This window comes from Anomaloglossus baeobatrachus, chromosome 3, assembly GCF_048569485.1.
Source record: "Anomaloglossus baeobatrachus isolate aAnoBae1 chromosome 3, aAnoBae1.hap1, whole genome shotgun sequence".
Taxonomy (NCBI): domain Eukaryota; kingdom Metazoa; phylum Chordata; class Amphibia; order Anura; family Aromobatidae; genus Anomaloglossus; species Anomaloglossus baeobatrachus.
Genome location: NC_134355.1, coordinates 402,708,082 through 402,734,243, shown reverse-complemented (window position 1 = coordinate 402,734,243; position 26,162 = coordinate 402,708,082).

Below are 26,162 nucleotides of genomic sequence, written 5' to 3'. Positions count from 1 at the left end.
ATTGTAAGGAAGTGGGTCTATTTCAGTATAGCCCTTTGCCAGGGCAGCCAAAAATTGGGAGGCTCCACATTGTCCCTGGATAGAGACGTGCATGAGGGCCTGTAAACCTGAAGTGCCCATTGTAAGGAAGTGGGTCTATTTCAGTATAGCCCTTTGCCAGGGCAGCCAAAAATTGGGAGGCTCCACATTGTCCCTGGATAGAGACGTGCATGAGGGCCTGTAAACCTGAAGTGCCCATTGTAAGGAAGTGGGTCTATTTCAGTATAGCCCTTTGCCAGGGCAGCCAAAAATTGGGAGGCTCCACATTGTCCCTGGATAGAGACGTGCATGAGGGCCTGTAAACCTGAAGTGCCCATTGTAAGGAAGTGGGTCTATTTCAGTATAGCCCTTTGCCAGGGCAGCCAAAAATTGGGAGGCTCCACATTGTCCCTGGATAGAGACGTGCATGATGGCCTGTAAACCTGAAGTGCCCATTGTAAGGAAGTGGGTCTATTTCAGTATAGCCCTTTGCCAGGGCAGCCAAAAATTGGGAGGCTCCACATTGTCCCTGGATAGAGACGTGCATGATGGCCTCTAAACCTGAAGTGCCCATTGTAAGGAAGTGGGTCTATTTCAGTATAGCCCTTTGCCAGGGCAGCCAAAAATTGGGAGGCTCCACATTGTCCCTGGATAGAGACGTGCATGATGGCCTGTAAACCTGAAGTGCCCATTGTAAGGAAGTGGGTCTATTTCAGTATAGCCCTTTGCCAGGGCAGCCAAAAATTGGGAGGCTCCACATTGTCCCTGGATAGAGACGTGCATGATGGCCTGTAAACCTGAAGTGCCCATTGTAAGGAAGTGGGTCTATTTCAGTATAGCCCTTTGCCAGGGCAGCCAAAAATTGGGAGGCTCCACATTGTCCCTGGATAGAGACGTGCATGATGGCCTGTAAACCTGAAGTGCCCATTGTAAGGAAGTGGGTCTATTTCAGTATAGCCCTTTGCCAGGGCAGCCAAAAATTGGGAGGCTCCACATTGTCCCTGGATAGAGACGTGCATGAGGGCCTGTAAACCTGAAGTGCCCATTGTAAGGAAGTGGGTCTATTTCAGTATAGCCCTTTGCCAGGGCAGCCAAAAATTGGGAGGCTCCACATTGTCCCTGGATAGAGACGTGCATGATGGCCTGTAAACCTGAAGTGCCCATTTTAAGGAAGTGGGTGTATTATAGTATAGCCCTTAGGCAGGGCAGCCAAAAATTGGGAGGCTCCACGTTGTCCCTGGGTAGAGACGTGCATGAGGGCCTCAAAACATTAAGTGTCCATTTTAAGGAAGTGGGTGTATTATAGTATAGCCCTTAGGCAGGGCAGCCAAAAATTGGGAGGCTCCACGTTGTCCCTGGGTAGAGACGTGCATGAGGGCCTCAAAACATTAAGTGTCCATTTTAAGGAAGTGGGTGTATTATAGTATAGCCCTTAGGCAGGGCAGCCAAAAATTGGGAGGCTCCACGTTGTCCCTGGGTAGAGACGTGCATGAGGGCCTCAAAACATTAAGTATCCATTTTAAGGAAGTGGGTATATTATAGTATAGCCCTTAGGCAGGGCAGCCAAAAATTGGGAGGCTCCACGTTGTCCCTGGGTAGAGACGTGCATGAGGGCCTCAAAACATTAAGTGTCCATTTTAAGGAAGTGGGTGTATTATAGTATAGCCCTTAGGCAGGGCAGCCAAAAATTGGGAGGCTCCACGTTGTCCCTGGGTAGAGACGTGCATGAGGGCCTCAAAACATTAAGTGTCCATTTTAAGGAAGTGGGTGTATTATAGTATAGCCCTTAGGCAGGGCAGCCAAAAATTGGGAGGCTCCACGTTGTCCCTGGGTAGAGACGTGCATGAGGGCCTCAAAACATTAAGTGTCCATTTTAAGGAAGTGGGTGTATTATAGTATAGCCCTTAGGCAGGGCAGCCAAAAATTGGGAGGCTCCACGTTGTCCCTGGGTAGAGAGGTGCATGAGGGCCTCAAAACATTAAGTGTCCATTTTAAGGAAGTGGGTGTATTATAGTATAGCCCTTAGGCAGGGCAGCCAAAAATTGGGAGGCTCCATGTTGTCCCTGGGTAGAGACGTGCATGAGGGCCTCAAAACATTGTTCCCATTGCAAAGGAGCGGGTCTCCTGTCGTTGTAATGTCCATTCTGCAAAGAATGGGCAAAAAAATTTACCACTGGGGGTATACCTGAAACAAAGGCCTAAGTATTGCAATTTGTAACGGTCATCATCATGGTGGCGCATGAGGAGAAGGAGGAGCAGTCCAGCGATTATCCAAAGTCCAGAAGTGTGTACCCATGGGTGAGTGGAGGTACATGGCAAACTTTAAATTCCGCTCTCATTTGCTGGTGGTGTGGTGAAGTCTGGCCCAATCCAACCCTTGTTCATCTTGATCAGAGTCAGCCTGTCAGCATTTTCAGTTGACAGGCGGGTGCGTTTATCTGTAATGATTCCACCTGCGGCACTAAAAACACGCTCTGACAAAACGCTAGCAGCAGGGCAGGCCAGGACTTCCAAGGCGTAGAGAGCCAATTCATGCCACGTGTCCAGCTTGGATACCCAATAATTGTAAGGCACAGAGGAATGTCGGAGTACAGTTGTTCGATCTGCAAGGTACTCCTTCAGCATCTGGGCAAACTTAGGATTTCTTGTGGCACTACCCCGCACCTCAGGGGCTGTGGTACGTGAGGGGCTGAGAAAACTGTCCCACATCTTAAAGACTGTTCCCCTACCTCTGGCGGATTGGACTTGTGCCTCTCTCGGCTGTACGCCTCGGTTGTCCACTGATTCCTGACCTATGCCGCTAGCGTTTTGTGAGGGGAATGCTTTGCCTACTTCCGTGAGTATGGCCTTCCGGAACTGCTGCATTTTGGTTGACCTCTCCTCCACGGGAATAAGAGACAAAAAGTTCTCCTTGTAGCGTGGGTCTAACAGTGTTACCAACCAGTAATGATTGTCGGCCAAGATGTTCTTAACGCGAGGGTCACGAGACAGGCAGCTTACCATAAAGTCAGCCATGTGCGCCAGACTCTTAACAGCCAGGACTTCAGTAGCCTGACCAACAAGATGACTGAACATGCTGTCCTCCTCCTCCTCTTCCTCCTCCTCCTCCTCATCTACCCTGTCCTCTGGCCAGCCACGCTGAACCGAGGATATGACTGGTGTGCATGTCATATCCTCAATTTGGCTGGAGAGTTGCTCCATGTCTTCATCCTCCTCCTCGTCATAGTCCTCCACTGCACGTTGTGATGAGACGAGGCTGGGCTGTGTGTTATCACCCACACCCACTACTGTTTCTTGCTGCAACTCATCGCGCTCCGCCTGCAATGCATCATGTTTGTTTTTCAGCAGAGACCGTTTTAGAAGCCAGAGTAGCGGTATGGTGACGCTAATAATGGCGTCATCACCACTCACCATCTTGGTGGAGTCCTCAAAGTTTTGGAGGATGGTACATAGGTCTGACATCCATCTCCACTCCTCAGGTGTTATGTGTGGAGTTTGACCCATTTCCCGACGGCTTAGGTGATGCAGGTACTCAACAACTGCCCTCTTCTGCTCACATATCCTGACCAACATGTGCAGAGTTGAATTCCAACGCGTGGGGACATCACACACCAGTCTGTGAGCCGGAAGATGCAAACGGCGCTGAAAGCCGGCAAGGCCGGCTGAAGCAGTAGGTGACTTTCGAAAATGTGCAGACAGGCGGCGAACTTTTACCAGCAGATCAGACAGCTCTGGGTATGACTTTATAAACCGCTGAACCACGAGGTTGAGCACATGGGCCACGCATGGAACATGTGTCAGCTGGCCTCGCCTCAAAGCCGCCACCAGGTTCCGGCCATTGTCACACACGACCTTTCCTGGCTTTAGGTTCAGAGGTGTGAGCCAGTGATCTGCCTGCTGTTTCAGAGCTGTCCACAGCTCTTCTGCATTGTGGGGTTTGTCACCTATGCAGATTAGCTTCAGCACAGCCTGTTGCCGCTTCGCCGAGGCAGTGCTGCAGTGCTTCCAGCTTGGGACTGGTGTGGAGGGCACAGTGGATGAGGATGCGCAGGAGGAGGAGGAGGCTGAAGAGCATGACATTCCGGAGCTGTAGAGTGTGGGTGAAACACTGACTGAGGTAGGGCCTGCAAACCTTGGTGTGGGAAGGACGTGTTCCGTCCCTCGCTCAGACTGGGTCCCAGCTTCCACAATATTAACCCAGTGTGCCGTCAACGAGATGTAGCGGCCTTGCCCACAAGCACTTGTCCACGTGTCTGTGGTTAGGTGGACCTTGGGTGAAACAGCGTTGTTCAGGGCACGTGTGATGTTTTGTGACACGTGGTTATGCAACGCGGGGACGGCACACCGGGAGAAATAGTGGCGGCTGGGGACCGAGTAACGTGGGACAGCTGCCGCCATCAGGTCACGGAATGCTTCTGTCTCCACCAGCCTAAAAGGCAACATTTCCAGCGCAAGCAGTCGCGAAATGTTAGCATTTAGAACTGTGGCATGTGGGGTGTTGGCAGTGTATTTGCGCCTGCGTTCAAAGGTTTGCTGAATGGATAACTGAACGCTGCGCTGGGACAAGGACGTGCTTGATGATGGTGTTCTTTCTGCGTAGGCAACTGCAGGTGCAGGAGTGGAGGAGGCTTGTTCGCAGGCAGCATGAACAGAGGATTGGCTCGCATGCACAACCAGCGAAGACGTAGCAGTGACATCAGCAAGCACTGCTCCTCGACTCTGTTGTACTTCCCACAAAGTCGGGTGCTTGGCTGACATGTGCCTGATCATGCTGGTGGTGGTCAGGCTGCTAGTTTTGGTACCCCTGCTGATGCTGGCACGGCAGGTGTTGCAAATAGCCTTTTTTGAATCATCTGGATCCAACTTAAAAAACTGCCAGACTCGGGAAGACCTAACATTTGTACAGGCACCTTGTGTCATCGTGTTGTTCCGGGGAACGGTTGCCTGACTTCTGCCTGGGGCCACCACCCTGCTTCTTACTGCCTGTTGTGATGCTACGCCTCCCTCCCCCTGTGCACTGCTGTCCTCGCTCTGCATATCCTCCTGCCAGGTTGGGTCAGTTACTGGATCATCCACCACGTCGTCTTCCTCTTCCGCACCCTGCTCCTCCTCCTGACTTCCTGACAATTGCGTCTCATCATCGTCCACCACTTGTTGGGACACGTTGCCAACTTCGTGAGAACGTGGCTGCTCAAATATTTGGCTATCTGTACAGACGATCTCCTCATGACCCACTTCAATATGAGCTGGCGAGAGGCCAGAATGTGTGAATGGAAACGTGAACAGCTCTTCCGTGTGTCCAAGTGTGGGATCATTAATGTCCGAGGAGGACGTGTACTCAGCCTGGTGGTAGGAAGGAGGATCAGGTTCAGAAATGTGCGGTGCAGTATCACGGCTACTGACACTTGACCGTGTGGAAGACAGAGTGTTTGTGGTGGTGCCAATCTGACTGGAAGCATTATCCGCTATCCAACTAACAACCTGTTGACACTGGTCTTGGTTCAAGAGCGGTGTACTGCTGCGGTCCCCAAGAATTTGGGACAGGACGTGTGACCGACTAGATGTGGCCCTTTGTTGTGGCGAAATTAGAGCTTGCCCACGACCTCGGCCTCTGCCTGCACCACCATCACGTCCACTTCCTTGTTCCTTGCCAATGCCCTTGCGCATTTTGCAATGCTGTGCACTGCTGACGTGTATATTCACTACTTGTGCGTTATATCAAAGTTTGTGGAAATTGCACACAAGTGCACCTGTACGCTGCCACCAACAGGCACACACGTGCGGTTTTAAAAACCAAGCACGGACGCAATAAGAACCTAACAGGTTTTTTTGGGGAGCGACAATTACAGACAAGTCAGACACTATCTGGACTGTTTTACACTGTGTACACCAGCCCCAGATATGATGAAGGCTGGTATACGGTCACCACTACCCTGCCTGCCTGCCTGCCTGTATACTGGTACAATAGTCCTGACAAGGACTCTTTTGGTCACTAGCCTGTATTCAGACCTGGCTATACCCTGCCTGTATATAGCAACAATAGTCCTGAGAAGGACTCTGCTACTGTACTCCGACCTGGCTATACCCTGCCTGCCTGTATACAACTAGAATAGTCCTGAGAAGGACTTTTGGTCACACTGTTTGCAGCCCTGCAACTGAAAAAGCTATAAAGGGCCGCAAAGCTTTCCCTGAATCAGCGACACTCTCCCTGCACTGACAGTCTGGATAGCTGTGAGCACAGCATAGCGCGCCGGCCGATATAAAGGCTCGGTCACGCTGTGCAGGCCGGCCAATCACTGCAATTCCACAACTAACAGGGCTGTGGCATTGCAGTGGTCTGCCAGCCAATCCCTGCATGAGGGCTGGCTCTCAAAAGAGCGCCAACATGCAGAAATGAAGACCACGAGTACAGCACGAGTATCGCGAGATTACTCGGTCCCCGCCGAGCAGCCCGAGTACAGCGATACTCGTGCGAGTACCGAGTAGTGACAAGCATGCTCGCTCATCACTAGTGAAGATCGCTGCCGTAGCGAACATTTTCGCTACGGCAGCGTCACATGTACTTACCTGCTCGGCGACGTCGCTGTGACCGGCAAACCGCCTCCTTTCTAAGGGGGCGGTTCGCTCGGCGTCACAGCGACGTCACTAAGCGGCCGCCCAATCAAAGCGGAGGGGCGGAGATGAGCGGGACGAACATCCCGCCCACCTTCTTCCTTCCTCATTGCTGGCGTGTGGCAGGTCAGGAGAGGTTCCTCGTTCCTGCGGCGTCACACGTAGCGATGTGTGCTGCGCAGGGACGAGGATCAACTTCGCCCAAGCGACAGCAGCGATAATTGGGAGAGGACCCTCATGTCAACGAGGAGCGATTTTGGACGTTTTTGCAACCATCCAAAATCGCTCCTAGGAGTCACACACAACGAGATCGCTACAGTGGCCGGATGTGCGTCACAAAATCCGTGACCCCAACGAGATCGCTGTAGCGATTTCGTAGCGTGTAAAGCCCGCTTTACCCAGCAGCACAGCATATGTACAGCAATAATTACCGAATAATGAATAAAAACAATAATGCAAATAAATGAAGCAAAAATGCAATATACGAATAACCTACAAGAAATAACCAAGTGAGGAAGGTGGGCCTAGACACTTAGGGTTGCAGGCTGGTATCCCTCACATAATTATGCCTCTCAGTGCAGCTTCATCAGTAGTAGGCCTCTTTCAGACATCGGTGATTTCTCTCGTAAGCAAAAAAAGGTCTGAGTGTCATCAATGTTTTGTCAGTGTGTCAGCTTTTACCATCAGAACTTCATTAGTTTTTAACAGATGAAAAAAAATTATGAAGCTTTCACAAGCTTCGCCTATTAAACAGTTTGTGAAAAATGGACAGCTCATGATTGGCCTCCGAGAGCTGTCTGTTTTTTTCACAGATCAACGGACTTGCATTGTGAAGATTGATACACTTGGATTAATATTGGACATGTGGACTACCCCACAAACTGTGATAGGTACGAGTTCAATCTGTAAAAGAAACATGGACAGCGTAAATATAAGAATACTGCCATCTGAAGAAAAAAGCCTAAAGCTTTTGAGAATGAGTACATTTCCTTCATTGTTATGTCTCATCTGGTGTGGTGGATCACCAAAGCCCTTGGTCCCAGATGAGCAGTTGTTAAGCAGCATGTGTAGGTAGCACTGGTACAGCAGGGATATCCAAGTGGGACAATTGATGCTATGCTGGTAAATGGCAACTGAAACAGCTAACAAGAATCACACAATCTGATGTAGCAGAATGGAAATATGGCAACCGGCATGACAAAGTTGTTGCTCCCAAGGAAGCAAAGAAGTCTGAAGACTCTGTGATAAGGAACTAATGTACTAGAACTAAGTTACAGTACAGGTCCCAAGGCAGAAGTGGACCAGGGGTGTAGCACAGCAAACTTAGCAAATTATCGTAGCTGACTTTGCAGAAGTTCAACGCTGAAGTGATAGCATACTAGCTGAACTGTTCCAGAGATCTAACAGAGCTCAGTTTATCATAGGCCGGAGTCACACTTGTGAGAGACTTGCACGAGTCTCGCATTGTATCACTCGGCACGGCCGCACACTCTCCAGACAGGAGCGTCTTAGCTGCAAAGAAATACATGCAGCCGACCCGCTACTGTCAGGAGAGTGTGCGGCTGTGCCAGGTGATACTGATGCGAGATTCGTGCAAGTGTCTAACAAATGTGACTATGGCCATAGAGTTCGACTCCGAGCCAGCTGAGGAATGGAGGTTGACTTAGTGATTTAGCTCAGCTGAGTTTAACCGTAGTATGACATAGGATCCAGACATGTAGCAGAGCTATAGATAAATAAATAATAAGAATATAACAAAAGATTATACTTTGTCTATATCTGGGTATGCAAATTTAATTACGGTAATCTATGTCTTGTTATTAGTCTCTAATCAGAACATTTGTCAGACACCCCATTATCTGCATTTTATGGAGCATATGAATATAATATGGAAATGATAGTAAACAAGCGCCAATTGCTTTCTTCTGTATATTGTCGACCTATGTCCATTATGGGCCATTTATCTCTGTAACTGGATTAACTGTGATATTACAAACATCATTATTCATAAAATGTGTTAATATATCATCGTACCTAGCAGCTTACAAGTACACGATCTTGGCTATTTAATGCACATCATTATGTGCAGCCCTGATTTAATCCTCTTGTATTACTTTACTCTTCAGCTGTACAAATCTTGTTAAATTTAAGATTTTTTTATTTTTTGGTGGTAAAATGTAACTGTTTTTATTCTTTTTTAATGGTATAATTTAGCTGTTTTTTTCTCTTTTAATTTTTGATAGTATAACTTAGCTGTTTTTATCTATGCTAAAATACGTTATGCTGATCCCGGTTTTAAATCCAAAACATTAAATGGATTTCCTGAAAACGTTAATATAAATGATCATAAAATAGTGTAAAATACTTCATTTATTTTACGCTTTTTCATTTTTTAAGTAATGTAGTCTGAAATCTTCTTATTTTTGTATTATTTTATTATAAATTGTAAGAACTGAGATGCTATAGTAATCCTTGCAGAAAACAAATGCAGTGCGCAGTATTATCACAAGGTGTAAACAGGCTTGACTAGACGCACTGATCAATTTATTCCCAGCTATTGCTAGGGAACAATGTTACTGTGATGGAGTAAGTTTGCCAAAAAACATAAATCATGTCTCATTGTCTTAGTCAGCAAAGTTGATACTGAGGAAAAGCACTGAAATGAAATCACAACTGTAATTCAGTTTAGTATCTGAAAGCAATTTGTCCCTGTAACTGTCTCCTGTGTCTGGATCTGACAATCTGTTTGATTAAAAAGAGTTAAAGTGAAATCTCTCTCTTCTTTTCCAGGGCAGTGTGGGCCTGTATGTATCCAACGATGTGATAATAAAAGTAGTATTTGGTCTAAAACAATACCAAAGCATGAAAAAGAAGAACGTTCTGATAGATTGCAGAGGTATCCATGCGTGGATGTGAGTATTGGGCTGGCCACTAGAGATCAGCAGATTCATCGAGATTCAAATTCATCAAATAGTGTGACTCTTACCTGGAAATTTGATTTGCAGTAAATTTGTTCTCCTTAAATTAACCCCTTCACCCTGAAGTCTGTTATCACTAGAGAGGTACGGACCTGTGAAAGTTCAGGTTTGGCGCGTTCAGCCGGACTTTAGATAAAGTTCAGTTTTGGACCCGGACTTGACCTGAATCCCAATGGATGTCACTAATTGGGCAGTTCAGGTCTCCGACAACATGTAGCCAGGCATAAACAGAACATTTCCGGCGAGTTTTTCCATTTTTTGGGGGGCGGGGGGTGCACACTACATCTGATCACACTATTGTTACCTCCAGTACGAGCCATTCAAACACTGTAAGTAGCTTGCACTGGGCTGAGAACCAAGCGTAGCTGAGCACAGCTATGCTTGCGCGATACATTAAGAACCCAAACTCCGAACCTGAACTCTGGTTTTTTTTTTGTAAAGTCTGTCTTTGGAACGCACACCGAAACTCGGGATCATCTCTAGTCATCACCTTCCTAACTAGCCCAATTTTCTCAATTCTGAACAGTGTAACTTTATGAGGTAATAACTCTGGAACTTTTCAACATATCCTAGTGATTCTGACATTGTTTTTTCATAACACATTGTACTTCATGTTAGGCCCCCTTCAAATGTCAACAAGTTTTTCACGGTCCGTGGTATGGGTGCGTATGTATGTGCATGTTCTATGTGTGTGTTCAGCGTGTGCTGTCAGTGTGCTCTACGTATGTTATCTGTATTAGCAAACAGACAGTTGGAATTTATGTACTTACTTGTCTCCGGCATTGCTGCTACTGGGTCCATGGTGCAGTGAATATGTGGCGCCCTTGAGGCTTCAGTCACCACAGGGTATTGCATCTCACTTAAGGTGCAGTACTCATCCTGGGTAAGGAAGAGGTTAACCGCTGGTGTTCACTTATACAACACACACACAGCTTAGCAGCCAACCACTGGAGCTGGGCTAGAGGTGGTCACCATAGCAACGAGACTTCCTCAGCACTAGTGAGTCATCAGGAAGGTGGGGGCAGCATGAGGGAAGTTAGAGAACACACAGACTTTTACCTCAGAATAGTCTTGGACACAGAACAACACGGCCACTGAGGAGAGTGCTTTAGATCTTTCTCAGTTAGGACCGGCCCGACTGGAAGTAGCAGGAGACCCAGGTGGAAGCTGTGGGACACAGGAGTAAATACAGTCACTGAGGGGTGAGCTTAGTTGGTCCCTCGGGACCAGCGCAGTTCAGGGTACGGAGCCCTAGGGTGGTGTATATTTCAAGTTGCGCCAGGAAATTTTATGTCCTTCTGGCCACCCCAAGATCTCGGAGCACAGTAGCAACATAGAGCGTGGAGTCGTGATCACAGTCAGGCCCCAAACGAACTCGAGCTGCCTAGAGACGGGATGGGAACTTTAACACCTAACATGGGTCCCAAGCACTTCAGGTCAGGGGATCCACACAGAAAGTGCAAGAAGGAAGGGCCCACACTCCACCACACCAGTGGTGACCTCTGAATTATCCGGGATCGGCTGGGGTCCATCACGTCAGACATCAGCAGTCAAAGGGTGACAACCGGACTGTGAGTAAAAGACCTTGAACCACAACCTATGAGTCAGGCCTTTATTGCCGTCGCTCTGCGCTCCGGTGCTATCGGCCACTACCGCCACCCCCATCATCCTCACTGGGGCCTAGGTCTACCTGTGGGGAGCTGGACCATTCTGGCTGCGACACCATCCACCCCAGAGGACAGCACCCGCAGTGGCGGCCAATTCCTGGCCGCGTACCACAGGTGGTGTCACAACACAACTACTACTCTCAACATCCAAAACCCCTTCATCCTCATCATCCCACCATCCTTCATCCTTTCATGGACACCTCGGGGTCAAGAAACCGGGCAGGGCCATGCGTGACATCCCCTGACCCTCACCGTTCCGTTGATGAGTATTCCCAAGACCCTGTGGGGTGCTTCAAATATGCATGAGCATAACAAGTGAGCCCGGAAGCAAGTGAAAGCAGCACCGAAGACATCAGGACTGCAGACAGGTGAGTATAGAAAATAATTTTATTTCAAAGACCCGTGTTTTCTCTGCTATGTGTCACACTGATGTCACATGGATCACATCAATGTGTGGTCCATGTGCCACCCGTGCCGGAAAAAAACTGACATGTCGCCATGTGGAGCACATGAACACGCGTGTGCTCCACACGGACACACCTCCGTGAGAACACAGGGATGTGTGCCACATATCAGTGTCTATGGTACGTATGAAAACAGTCCTCATACGTACCGAAATCACGGACAAGTGAAGGGGCCCTTAGTGGTAGATTTACAGTAAATTGATTTCCTTTGCATTTATTTATGAAAATATTAAAAGTTTGAGAACAAATTTGAAAATTTTGCAATTTTCAAACTTTTAATTTATATCCCCTCTATCCAAAGAGTTATATCACACAAAATCGTTTGTAAATAAATAACATTTCCCACATGTTTACTTTACGTCAGCATAAATGTTGTTTTAGCCCCAAATTTTTCCTTTGGACAAAAGTAATGGGAAAATGGAACCCTACCTTTTTTGTTAAATTTCTCCTGTGCCCGCCAATATCCCATTTGTGGTCTAAAATTATTTATGCATAAGTACAAAGCGCCAGATGGAGTGCCTTATTATAATGCAGATTTTGCTGGATGATGTGAGGGTGCCATGTCACATTGGCAGAACCACTGAGGTGCTACAGCAAAACACCATGTAAGTGACCCCATTTTAATAACTAAACCTCTCAATTAATTAATCTAAGGGTACAATGATTATATTGACACTACAGGTGTGTCACAGTTTTAAACTACAGAATGGTGAAGAAAAAATAGTTACATTTTTACCACAAGAAAATTCTTTTAGCCACAGATTTTACATTTTTAGAAGGTGAAATAGGCAAAAAGGCCACTAAAATTTGTCATACAATTTCTGCTGAACGTGGCAGTATCCCACATGTGGCTGTATAGTACTGTTTAGACTTGGGAGTAAAGGAGCATTACTTGACTCTTGGAGCACAGATTTTCCTAGAATAATTTTCAGTCTCCATATACAGAGCCCCTAAATGCCAAAAGAGCAGAACCACCCAAGTGACCCCATTTTGGAATTTATCTATAGGTGTAGTGACAAATTTTGACACTATGGGTGTTTTCCAGAAAGAAGCAGAAAAATATATTGCTGAGTGAAAATTGCAAATTTGCCATTGTAGTGCCTAGTACATTGTAGTGCCCATACATTGTGTCCAGCTCGTGCTTCTGGAGACACACACCAAGTAAATTAATAGGGCTCTCATTGCTACAGAAAGACCAAACATGTGGAAGCTAAATTGGGTTTAAGCACACTATGGGGCTCAGAAAGGAGTGGGACATTGGGTTTTGTGAGCTCTGAATTTCTTTTGAGGGGTGGGAGGGAGAGAATCCATGGTGCTTTTCCAGAACTTTTGTGCTACCAGTAACGTGGAAAACCCTTATATTAGCATTATCAGATAGCGGACCTGGGTGAGGACTTTGTTTTTTGTAGATTGATTTGACGTTTATTGGCAACATTTTACATAGTATTTTGAATCACATTTATCATGCACTCTACGCTGAGCACTTCAGAAGAAATCCCCGACAAATCCATTTACTATAATGAAGCTGACAGAGATACTTCTGTTCAACGTGATCCTTTTTTTTAGAGATGCACAAAACTGTGTCTGACTGCACTTTTATTCACGCTAAAAAGATGGACACTGTCAGATCATAGACTAGACACAGCACAAGGTAACTCCATCTGCCTTAGGCTGTGTTCTTGGATTGGCTGGAGGACTGTTAATGAATCATACAAACGGATCACTTTTTTAACCTATCTGTTCATGGATCTGTTATCATTACAGTCAGTGGAACCAGTAACGGATGGGTTATCATTTTATATAGCTAGCTAACTAGATATAAATAAAAAAAACGAGCAGCACTAAAAAACTCACAAATCATGGGTGCAATACCGTCCAGAAAATTATTCCATTTCCATCAGACAGATCTCAAAATAATGAAAGCAGCACTCTCCTTTGCAAAGAATTCAGACCTTTCTTGGCCCATAGATGTATCAGCAACGTTTCAATCCCCAAGTATCTTTCTAAGGCCTCTTTCACACGTTCTTGAAAAACCACGCATGTTTTTCCCGGACGTGTCAGAGGTGCATTTTGCCCTCCGTGAGCCATGTTTATGGCCTACGTGTGTTCTCCGTGTGTTATCCGTGATAACACACGGAGAACGGGAACTTTCTGCTCACCTGTCCCTGGCGTCGCTGCCGTGTTGCTGATCTTCGGTCTCCAGTCCTGCCGACTCCCCGCTGCTGCAGCTTCCGGCCGCAGTGAAGTGAATATGCAATGAGCATAATGAGCGGCAGTCGGAAGAAAGTGACAGCAGCGGCAGAGACAGGAGGGCTGGAGAAGGTGAGTAAAGGTTTTTTTTTATTTTCTCAAACACGCGTGTTTTCTCCGGCGCGTGTCACACGGAACACCTCCGTGTGGTCCGTTTGCATTCCTTGTGACACCCGTGATGCCAGAGAAAAACTGACATGTTGACGTGTGGAGAACATGGGCACACGTATGCTCCACACGTAAACACGGTCCATGGCAGAACACGCACGTGAGGCCAGACCCATTGATTTTAATGGGTCTACGTGTGCCCGTGTCTCCGGTACGCGAGGAAAAGGACCAAACACGTACCGGATACAAGGACGTGTGAAAGAGGCCCAAGGCTGTCTTTGCAGGTGCAATTACAAGGTTTATATAACCATAGTGCTATGCATTATAATTTACATAAAATTAGACAAAATTTCATAATAAATACAAGTGTCTTAATATTTTTGTGAAAATAGATACATATTTTTCATTTCATAATAGTAATTCTATTACAGTATACATTCTCATTTGTATATATACATATAAAGTGCACAAAAAGGTGCTTCAGTGCTTATATATGTCCCACACACGTGACCAATATAATTGCTGGATAACTCACCCATAATTGTAATCATGTAACTCGTGCCAACTACACATTACCAGCGCCATTATCGTTTTGCGGTTATTTACTGCGCATGTCCGTGCATCACTGAGAAAGTTCCAATGTAATTATTGAAATACGTTATATTTATATAGACTTTACCACTCATATTACTTATTATATGTTAATAAATCATTTGCAATTATTAGAATCCTTTGTATAACCATTTCACTAATCCAATTATGTTAACCCACCCCTAAGCAGTGAGACTCCCCTATTTAAAGGGGATAACCATTACCTAAAGTGTGTGTAGGTCGGGCCCCAACCTTTCCAGGTCTTTCTATCTTATCCTAGTCTATTCTAATTTATTCTATTCTAGCTAGCATTTATGGTCAATGGATCCATTAAAACATAATGGGAGTCATTGGACAACAGATCTGTTAAATGATAGGTGAACAAACGGCTGCTTCAATAACGGATCCATTGCTCATAGACTCCCATTGTGCTTTAACGGATCTGTTCGTGATCTGTATTTGGTTCTGCACAAGAAAAGTTAAGTACCCAGGACTTTTCTTCCATCCAAAACAACAGAGGGCTAACAGATTGCACCTAACGGATGACAAATTTTGAGTGATCCGTTAACGGATTTGTCATCATTATAGTCAATGGATCCGTTAACAGATACGTTTTTGCATTTTCCAAACGGATACAAAAACAGAAATGATTATTACAGTACATTTGAAAATAGCCTTATTATATGGAATGTTCAGTTGTAGGTTTCGTCTGAATCACGTGTTTTAATGATTTACACGTGTAAGTGCTCAATGTAGAGCACAGGATCCTTACTACAATTTTTGTGAGGAACAATTAACAAATCAACATCAGTTCAAGAAATTTTTTGTTTTTATGTTATTTGCTGTGTGGTATAAGTGCTTAGACGGCTTTATTCTTTTTGTCACTACGATATCCGCAATATCAGATTTATATATTTACACTAAAAATTGTTGTTTTTTTTTACATATAAAAGGTTTTTGCATCACCATATTTTGAGAGCTATAATTTTTCTATATTTCTGCCGACATAGTCACGTGAGATCATATTTTTTGCGGGATGAGTTGAAGGTTTTTTTGTACTATTTTTGGGCACAAAACATTTTTTGATCTCTTTCTATTCTATTTTTTGGGAGGCAGAATCAGTAATTCAGGATTTTTTTTTATGCTGTTCACCACGTGGTAAAATTGATAAGACAGCTTTATTTTTCTCCATCAGTGCGATTACAGTGATACCACATTTATGTTTGTTTTTATATTTTGGCGCTTTAAGGCTATGTGCCCACGCTGCGGATTTACCGCGGATTTTGTCGCGGATTTGCCGCGGATTTACCGCGGATTTGCCGAAAATCTGCAGCAGCGGCACTTCCAAGCCATTTCAATGGCATTTTGGAAATGCTGTGCCCATGCTGCGGATTTTTCCGCGGCGGATTTGCCGCGGATTTTGATCTGGAAAAATCTGCAGCATGTCAATTATTGTTGCGGATTTTGTTGCGGATTTTTCCCATGCAAGTCAATGCAAGGTGTAAAATCCGCAAGAAATCCGCAGGTCTGTTCCCACAGGCTCTTTTTCCTGCGGATTTGGTGCGGATCTCGCAAACAAATCCGCAGGAAGTGATGTAGGATAGTTCAGGAAGAGGAAGTTTCACCATTTTGTAGTGTAGAGTAGTGGCAGTGTAGTCGTGTTGTGTCCGGACTCTGGATTGCCAGCTAAAAGCAGCTAGTTACAGGCTGCTTGCTTTTAGCTGGCAAAACAGGATCCCAGGTCTTTTTTCACAATTCTTTTTTAAAAAAAAAAAAAAAAAAATGTGCTCCGCTGTATTTTCACTGTCCAGCCCGATGCAAGCAAGCAACTGAGGGCTGTGCTTCTCAGCGGGATAAGGCTGAAGCATTCTCTGCCCCTCCCGCTGAGAAAAACAGTCCTCAGCTGCCCCTGAAAATGGCGGCTCCGTTGTGAAGCGCCATTCTCAGGTGCTGTACCGAGGCTCATCCAGCTGCCCTGATGCATTGGCTGGCTGGGTAATATAACGGGGTTACTGCCAGTTTTCTGCAAACTGGCACTAAGCCCGAGGTTCATAATGTCATGCCTGTGTAGACACGGCCATTATGAACCTCCGTTTGGTAATAAAGAAAAGAAAACACTTTTTTAAAAATTTTATTTGAAAGAAAAACACACACATCCCTGAGTGCCATCTTTATTACTCCCTGAATCCCCCGACGATAATCCATGACAGCTCCGATGTGCACCCGGCTGACCCGGGCACTGACGTCACCCGGTCACAGCAGCCGTCAGTGTACGAGATGCTGCAAAGCTCTCTTCCGTCTGCTGGGACCGGCTGACGTCCGTGCCCGGGTCAGATGAGTGCACATCGGAGCCCGGCACATCAGCTGGTCGGTGTGCAGTCAGCTGACCCGCCTGCGCTCGCGAATTAAGTCAGCTGACGATGTGCAGTCATGTGACCCGGGCACGGACGTCAGCCGGTCCCAGCAGCCGTCAGTGTACGAGATGCTGCAAAGCTCTCTTCCGTTTGCTGGGACCGGCTGACGTCCGTGCCCGGGTCACATGACTGCACATCAGCCGACTATTCAGCTGTCGATGTGCACTCAGCTGACCCGCCCGTGCTCGCGAATTAAGTCTGACCAGCTGACTTCTGTGCCCGGGTCAGCTGATGCTCTGAAGTCAGCTGACCCGAGCTCAGCTATGAACTGAGCTGACCCGATCCATTACTAAATCCCGATCCATTACTAAAAAGGCCGTAGCACCCCAAAACACTAGTGGATGGTGTGTCCTTGTTCAGTGGGACCACGATGCCCTTAGGACTATATAGTGATCCACACCGCGTGTTTTGGGGTGCTACGGCCTTTTTAGTCCTATATAAGAGCCATTAACCTGTTTGGCACTTGGTTATTTACCTCCAGGTATTCATTATTGTTGATGTATTCTTTGCATATGTTTTTCCTGGACTATTTGCCTCTACAGGTGTCTTGCCAGGCTGCAATCTATTCTCCCCTTGTGGCGGGGGTGTATTGTTATAATTGTTGAATTATTATGATTATTATAAACTTGTGGGTACAGGATCTTGTCTACATTATATGTTTTAACTGTTTTTAAACTGTATTAGTGCACTGCTAATAAAGGTTGTTTTCACATTGTATTATGGGTTGTGCGCTATATGCAATGTCTTTTCTTCTTTTTTAAAAAAAAAATGTAAAGCCACCCCACCGCGACAAGGTGTACCCCGTTGGGATAGTACCTACACTCTCTAATATTAAAACCTCACCATGTGTCAACAGACATCAATCTGAATAAGGGCAGAGAGTGGCTGTGTCCCAACTGGACACACAGCCACGGGAAGCACTAGATGAAATGCCCAGCTCACTTTTGAGTAATTGAGCTATAATTTTGTGTATGTATAATTAGGATTTTCACTCTAGAATGTGACTATATGGCTATTATATGAGTGTAAATACTGGAGGCCTCCATTGCACATTTTACAACCTAAATATCGTCTATAGACGATAACTATATTCCAACCAAATAATTACTCTACAAACTTTCTATTTTTATTATGTTTGTTATTAAAATCAGTCAAAAGTACAAATCCCACACACGGTGTCATTTGGACTGCACAATGAGGATACCTTATGAGGGTGCAGTGCATAGGGGCACGTGTACAGCGTGAATACACAATTTAGAGATATCCAGAATATGCCAGAAACAATAAGCTGGCTTTCCCTCACTGTTTCCTGCCTAGCAGTGGAGGTGAAGTCACCCTAATTTTTTGGGTGCCCCCGCTAGTCATTGGCTTTCCCTTATTTGTCCCTGCTACCCATAAAAATGGTATCCATCAGTAAACAAACCAAAAGTGCAATAAGAATCTAGTCACCGTCTTAGGTCATCATTTTTTTTTTACGCAGCTCGAACACACTATTTATGGACACTGGCCTGTGGCGTTTGGTTTGGATTGATAGCTACATGTGGAAGAGGGATGCTCCCCACCATGGTTTACATGCCCGTCATCGAGGGACGCTCATCACAGGGACATTTTTTGCTTGTGGGCCTGCAGACATCAGCAGGCAACTGTGGAGCTGTGTGAATCTAGCATTACCCTGTGGATACAGGTAGGACATGGGGCAGGATACCAGCTGTAATTGCATTGGTTAATTGATGTTTTGTTTTAAGCCAGGAATAATAACATCTTTCCTGGCATATCATTCTTTTATGTCAAGATGATTCAATATAGAGGGGACTGATGATGAGTCCTATCTAGCATGCCTGATGAACCCTGAAATATGAGGGGAAAAACAGATCAGGATTTTTTCTGGGACCTTTTTGAAGGCTCCAGTAGAGAAGTACCATGCGGGGCCTAATTTAGGCCTAATATCTGATTATATAAAAATATATATGTAATGACGTGATTTGTTTTGGGGCATTAGTGGACATATTGTGCTTCATTAGACTAAAAAAAATTGATGACCTAAGACTGTGACTGTATTCTTATTGACACTTTTTCACTTTTGGTTTATATGCTGTGGGATACCATATTTATAGGTAGCAGGGTCAGATAGGGGAAAGCCGACATTGAAACCTCTCATCAATCTTTGTCTGCTGTTCAAGTCCTGGGAGATTAGCTACCCTGCCATGCATTGCAAACATCCTCAACAGGTAGAGGGTTAAATGCTGCAACAAATTGAAAAGGACCAACACAAGCAAATGTCCCCAATCAGGAAACAAATCAGTGGTTCATGGTTAAAACAATAATTTTTATTACATAAATTAAATAACACACATTTTAAAAAAACAGAAATATCCTGTAGGGACACAATTGATACCCAGAAAACATTGGTTACAGCCAGAGAAAATGGGGCTATATGTTACAATAACAGAGACTTCCATATATGTGGCAGAATACCATAAAGCAGTGCTGCTAGTAAGACCATACATGCACTGAAATACACATTATATCCATAAAGCTGCCCATAAATAGAAAGAGTCTGATAGCTGGAAAGTATACACTGCTCTGATGTAACAGGAGGTCATCCCAAGGCTAACGCCACAATAGCTACCTGATAAATAACCTGGGTCCGGGTAAAAGCGTCCCTGCACCCCAACGCCGTTTCGCCCTTGCTTCTTCCGGGGGCGTGTCTAATTGGGGAAAAGGCTGTCTATTTATAGTGACGCCAATGAGTTAAGTCACTTCACCTGGTTGTTCCCTTATGATGCTCGTTGTAAAGAGTGTATCTCGGCTGCAGACGCTGATCATCGGCCACTCCCACAGGAACTACACAAGCCGCGCGCGTGGAACGCAGGCTTGAACCGCAAGCTGTGTCTCCATGTGCGCGCGACCGGAAGTTCGGAGGTCCGCGATCCGAGTCTGCGCACAACCATTTGCAAAGACATATACACTACATATAGTGAGCAAATGACTGGAAAAAGGATCTATACACAGCTCACTGCAGAATTAATGCATATATTGCATATGATACGAGAAACCACTATTTAATGGGATAAATAGCCATTCATAAATATAAATATAGTACTGCTTTATATATAATCTACTGCATAAAATGAAGAAACCCATTACTTTCAATTTTAAAATGAACTAGATAAATGATAAATAGATTGATCCTTCCTTCTAGAAAAACTACACATATACAGTTAGGTTCAGAAATATTTGGACAGTGACACAAGTTTTGTTATTTTAGCTGTTTACAAAAACATGTTCAGAAATACAATTATATATATAATATGGGCTGAAAGTGCACACTCCCAGCTGCAATATGAGAGTTTCCACATCCAAATCGGAGAAAGGGTTTAGGAATCATAGCTCTGTAATGCATAGCCTCCTCTTTTTCAAGGGACCAAAAGTAATTGGACAAGGGACTCTAAGGGCTGCAATTAACTCTGAAGGCATCTCCCTCGTTAACCTGTAATCAATGAAGTAGTTAAAAGGTCTGGGGTTGATTACAGGTGTGTGGTTTTGCATTTGGAAGCTGTTGCTGTGACCAGACAACATGCGGTCTAAGGAACTCTCAATTGAGGTGAAGCAGAACATCCTGAGGCAGAAAAAATCCATCAGAGAGATAGCAGACATGCTTGGAGTAGCAAAATCAAAAGTCGGGTACATTCTGAGAAAAAAGGAATTGACTGGTGAGCTTGGGAACTCAAAAAGGCCTGGGCGTCCACGGATGACAACAGTGGTGGATGATCGCCGCATACTTTCTTTGGTGAAGAAGAACCCGTTCACAACATCAACTGAAGTCCAGAACACTCTCAGTGAAGTAGGTGTATCTGTCTCTAAGTCAACAGTAAAGAGAAGACTCCATGAAAGTAAATACAAAGGGTTCACATCTAGATGCAAACCATTCATCAATTCCAAAAATAGACAGGCCAGAGATAAATTTGCTGAAAAACACCTCATGAAGCCAGCTTAGTTCTGGAAAAGTATTCTATGGACAGATGAGACAAAGATCAACCTGTACCAGAATGATGGGAAGAAAAAAGTTTGGAGAAGAAAGGGAACGGCACATGATCCAAGGCACACCACATCCTCTGTAAAACATGGTGGAGGCAACGTGATGGCATGGGCATGCATGGCTTTCAATGGCACTGGGTCACTTGTGTTTATTGATGACATAACAGGTGACAAGAGTAGCCGGATAAATTCTGAAGTGTACCGGGATATACTTTCAGCCCAGATTCAGCCAAATGCCGCAAAGTTGATCGGACGGCGCTTCATAGTACAGATGGACAATGACCCCAAGAATACAGCCAAAGCTACCCAGGAGTTCATGAGTGCAAAAAAGTGGAACATTCTGCAATGGCCAAGTCAATCACCAGATCTTAACCCAATTGAGCATGCATTTTACTTGCTCAAATCCAGACTTAAGACGGAAAGACCCACAAACAAGCAAGACCTGAAGGCTGCGGCTGTAAAGGCCTGGCAAAGCATTAAGAAGGAGGAAACCCAGCGTTTGGTGATGTCCATGGGTTCCAGACTTAAGGCAGTGATTGCCTCCAAAGGATTCGCAACAAAATATTGAAAATAAAAATATTTTGTTTGGGTTTGGTTTATTTGTCCAATTACTTTTGACCTCCTAAAATGTGGAGTGTTTGTAAAGAAATGTGTACAATTCCTACAATTTCTATCAGATATTTTTGTTCAAACCTTCAAATTAAACGTTACAATCTGCACTTGAATTCTGTTGTAGAGGTTTCATTTCAAATCCAATGTGGTGGCATGCAGAGCCCAACTCGCGAAAATTGTGTCACTGTCCAAATATTTCTGGACCTAACTGTACATAAGAGAAACATCAGCCTTATCAATAAATTATTAATATTATAATTGTTATTGTTGTTATTGTTAAGCCTAAACCTCAAATAATATGTACAATTACATTCACATATAAATCCATATATCCATAAAAAATTATTATTACATTATTCAATATATATAGGTCAATGGATACTATTTATTAATACATATATGCAATAAATATAATAAATTAAAACATATGCAGGTGCAATATTAAACAATATGTGTTAAATATGTGAAAAGTTGAAAATTAAAGATTAAGATTGTGTAACCATGATTATAATAAATATGATATAATATTTTTTTACGATGATGTGCATAAAATTGCACTCCATTATACACACAACTATAAATAGTGACCAAAGAAAAACATAAATGTCAGTAGGATTATTATGCATCTGTTATGCAGAAATACATATACTAAACCCATGACATGTGTAAACTATGTGTAGGTGTATTAAGTGATAGCTACAAATTATGTGCAAAAAACCATACACAAAATATGTGAATATTTATACATAAAAGAATATAAAAGAATAGATCAATATAGTTTCATTCATCTCATTCATAGTCTCTTTTAGGGGTGGGTTGTCTGGTTTGTATTATGTGGTTTTAATTGTATATTAATTGTTTTTTATTTCATTATTTTTTTAGCCTTGTTTGTCGGTGTCTCTTTTCACCTGGGTCGTTCCCTTTGACCAGATGTTGGGATCATCTACTTTGGAATCGTTCCAAGAATTTTGGAGATGAATGAAACTATATTGATCTATTCTTTTATATTCTTTTATGTATAAATATGCACATATTTTGTGTATGGTTTTTTGCACATAATTTGTAGCTATCACTTAATACACCTACACATAGTTTACACATGTCATGGGTTTAGTATATGTATTTCTGCATAACAGGTGCATAATAATCCTACTGACATTTATGTTTTTCTTTGGTCATTTTTTATAGTTGTGTGTATAATGGAGTGCAATTTTATGCACATCATCGTAAAAAAATATTATATCATATTTATTATAATCATGGTTACACAATCTTAATCTTTAATTTTCAATTTTTCACATATTTAACACATATTGTTTAATATTGCACCTGAATATGTTTTATTTTATTATATTTATTGCATATATGTATTAATAAATAGTATCCATTGACCTATATATATTGAATAATGTAATAATAATTTTTTATGGATATATGGATTTATATGTGAATGTAATTGTACATATTATTTGAGGTTTAGGCTTAACAATAACAACAATAACAATTATAATAATAATAATTTATTGATAAGGCTGATGTTTCTCTTATGTATATGTGTAGTTTTTCTAGAAGGAAGGATCAATCTATTTATCATTTATCTAGTTCATTTTAAAATTGAAAGTAATGGGTTTCTTCATTTTATGCAGTAGATTATATATAAAGCAGTACTATATTTATATTTATGAATGGCTATTTATCCCATTAAATAGTGGTTTCTCGTATCATATGCAATATATACATTCATTCTGCAGTGAGCTGTGTATAGATCCTTTTTCCAGTCATTTGCTCACTATATGTAGTGTATATGTCTTTGCAAATGGTTGTGCGCAGACTCGCATCGCGGACCTCCGAACTTCTGGTCGCGCGCACATGGAGACACAGCTTGCGGTTCAAGCCTGCGTTCCACGCGCGCGGCTTGTGTAGTTCCTGTGGGAGTGGCCGGTGATCAGCGTCTGCAGCCGAGATACACCCTTTGCAACGAGCATCATAGGGGAACAACCAGGTGAAGTGACTTAATTCATTGGCGTCACTATAAATAGACAGCCTTTTCCCCAATTAGACACGCCCCCGGAAGAAGCAAGGGCGAAACGGCGTTGGGGTGCAGGGACGCTTTTACCCGGACCCAGGTTATTTATCAGGTAGCTATTGTGGCGTTAGCCTTGGGATGACCTCCTGTTATATCAGAGCAGTGTATACTTTCCAGCTATCAGACTCTTTCTATTTATGGGCAGCTTTATGGATATAATGTGTATTTCAGTGCATGTATGGTCTTACTAGCAGCACTGCTTTATGGTATTCTGCCACATATATGGAAGTCTCTGTTATTGTAACATATAGCCCCATTTTCTCTGGATGTAACCAATGTTTTCTGGGTATCAATTGTGTCCCTACAGGATATTTCTGTTTTGTTTTTTTTAAAATGTGTGTTATTTAATTTATGTAATAAAAATTATTGTTTTAACCATGAACCACTGATTTGTTTCCTGATTGGGGACATTTGCTTGTGTTGGTCCAGTTGAATTTAGTGGCATGAATATATGGTCAGGTGAATTGTTGATTAATTGCATTTTTGCTGTTTTCTTGACAGTGTGCACCATTCACATGGATTTCAAGGCTAAAGAAAAGTCTTGGCATGATAAAGCTATTGACTTGTTTAAACAGAATAATCCTGGTGTTTCGTCTGAGACCTCTACAGATAGGAATGAACTAATACGCCAATATAGAAATGCCTTACAGAAAAAGACTAGGTTGTGGTGGAACCGAATGTCCCTTGAGAACTATCACAAACAAAATATTATACCTAGGGGACTTCGGATCCACCTCTTTCCTTCATTTGACCTTGATAACAACAGTCTGGTTGACAAATGGAGCAGGGCTGCTAGCTCATGTTCACTTGCATTCATTGAAATTATTATTGAGAATAATTCATTGGCCTTGACCAAACTTGATTTGGAGATAGAGAGATTATTTGAATTAATTAAGAAAGATTATGATCCTAAAAAATTTGAAAAATTCTTGGAGGATAACGATAAAGATGTAGATAAATGGGAAAGCGACATTAGTTTGAGTAAAGGAAAAAAGTTCCAAAGAGATGTTGGAGATTACGAGACAGGAAAGATTTTTCGTTGGCAATAGAAAAATAAGATAAAGAAAAATGCTATACCGGGCAATCCTGAGAGCCCATCTAGCAGAGGTCACACTTCCCTATCAGATCAATATACATCATCCAGTGATGTGGAAGAAAGTGAGGAAATTTTTCGTAGAACAAGAAATCCGAACAAATGAAAAAAGTTCCCTGAGATATTCTCTAAAAATAGAAATTATAAGCGGGCGGCCCAATTTAAGTTGACTAACCTGTCTGAATATTGTTTTTCTGATATTGAATTGAGAGTGTTGGAAAAAGGACTTACCTTTTCCCCATCTCATTATGCAGATGTATTCACGTCGGTAAAAGATACACATCGGTTTGCCAGAAAAATGATTTTGAAACGCCTTCATCATAAAACTGACCGTCAGGAAATTTTTCAAACTAAGGAAGAACAGACGGCCTTGGAAATATTGGAAGAGTTATCTGAGGAAAGTGCGCCACAAGAAACAAGTAAGTTTCCCATACATCTTTTTTCTAAATCCAGGACCTTTCCCTCGTTCAATTTGTGTCCCGCTGTAGACATTTTTCTAAATTAGTAACGGCAGACTTGGAACTCTTGCCAAATCATACAAAAGGAGCCTCCAATTTGAATTGGCAATTTTCTTAGAAAGTTACAAACTTTGGAGAATATTTTGTTTAAACCAGCGGACAAGGGTGGAAATTTGGTTGTTTGGCCATCGGAAATGTACGAAAAGCAGGCATTCAAGTTACTTAACGATCCGAGGTGCTATAAGAAATTGTGGACCAATCCTATTCCATCTTTCAAAGATGATTTAATTAAGATCTTGGAAAAAGCCTTTGAAGAAGGCATTGTTCCAAATAAATGTCTAGAGTTCGTTATTAATTTGCACCAACGAACGCCTACACTCTATCTTATCCCAAAAATTCACAAGGACCCCCAGGACCCTCCGGGTAGACCAATTATATCTGGCAATGGGGGTCTTTGTGAACACATTGGAGTTCTGATTGACTTTTACTTAAAACCTCTTGTGTCATCCTTGCCGTCATATTTGAGGGACACCACATCTGCCTTACAAAGACTTAACCAGATTAATCTTAATGAAGATATGATTATGGTCACGGCAGATGTGGAGTTTCTTTATACTTCCATCAGACATGAAGACGGTTTGAGAGCCACAGCTTTATTTCTAAATATGAGCAGTTTGGATAAGTCTTTGATCAAGTTACTTCTTACGTTACTGGAATTTGTGTTAACACACAATGTGTTTCTATTCAAGAACAAATATTTTTTACAAGCCCAA